We start from the raw sequence: 785 nt of genomic DNA, 5'->3' as shown, positions 1-785 counted from the left end.
GGGGGGGGGGGGGAGAGTTACACACATCCATGCAGCCTACTACACACTAAAGCACAGGGAGTGGGTGTCTATTTTCTGGGCTGATATTAAGTAGACAGTGGTATTTCACCCATTATTTCATCTGATTTGGTTGGGGACTGAGGCTGCAATCCATTTTTGGTAATCGGCATCGTTGGGATTGCACAACACATCTTTTGAACTCAATAACAAATATACAACAGTGGCAACTGTAAAGACATGTTTCTGGCTGAAACTCAGACATGAAAACTGCACATGGTTCTTTTGTACAACATCTATTCCTTTGAAAGACTGTCAAGTTGTAATGACTCATCCATTCAAGTTTTCCCCCACACAAAGACTTTAATGCCTGTTTAGACTGCCAGCGTCGGCCGTCCAACAGTCCGGCAAACACGCTGGTATTTTCATTCATTTTGAATGGGGGTGGTGCATTTAAGCTGCGGTGGGGGTTGCCGCAGGGGCACACGCAAAAGAAAATGCAGCGGGCGTGCGGAAAAAAGTAGAGACAGACTCAACTCTTGGAGAAAAAAGCCCCACGTCATGCTGCGGAGGCCAATCATGTAACCGATCAGACTTGTCTGTGTGTTTTGAGGCGGTGTGAGAAACCTTTAGGAATATTTGACCAGGTTAACACTAGGCTTGCCATGATAGTCCGAGTTTTCGTTGTTACAAGGTGGTCGGTTCTACACAAATTGCATTACTTGCCCTCACCGTTGTTTCATTTTTGCATATTCTATTCAATTTTATTTATAGTATCAATTCATAAC

At 44.2% G+C, this 785-nt stretch overlaps 1 protein-coding gene across 7 annotated transcripts in view; it reads right to left on the bottom strand.

The window, feature by feature from the left end:
• LOC116696318 (catenin delta-1) overlaps positions 1–785 on the bottom strand; it is a 20,181-nt gene that overhangs the window by 11,931 nt on the left and 7,465 nt on the right. The window lies entirely within an intron of this gene.

The sequence above is a fragment of the Etheostoma spectabile genome, chromosome 10 (assembly GCF_008692095.1).
Source record: "Etheostoma spectabile isolate EspeVRDwgs_2016 chromosome 10, UIUC_Espe_1.0, whole genome shotgun sequence".
NCBI classification, from domain to species: Eukaryota; Metazoa; Chordata; class Actinopteri; order Perciformes; family Percidae; genus Etheostoma; species Etheostoma spectabile.
The sequence above is the reverse complement of the archived record's forward strand: the minus strand, read 5'-3'. Positions and strand labels throughout refer to the sequence as shown.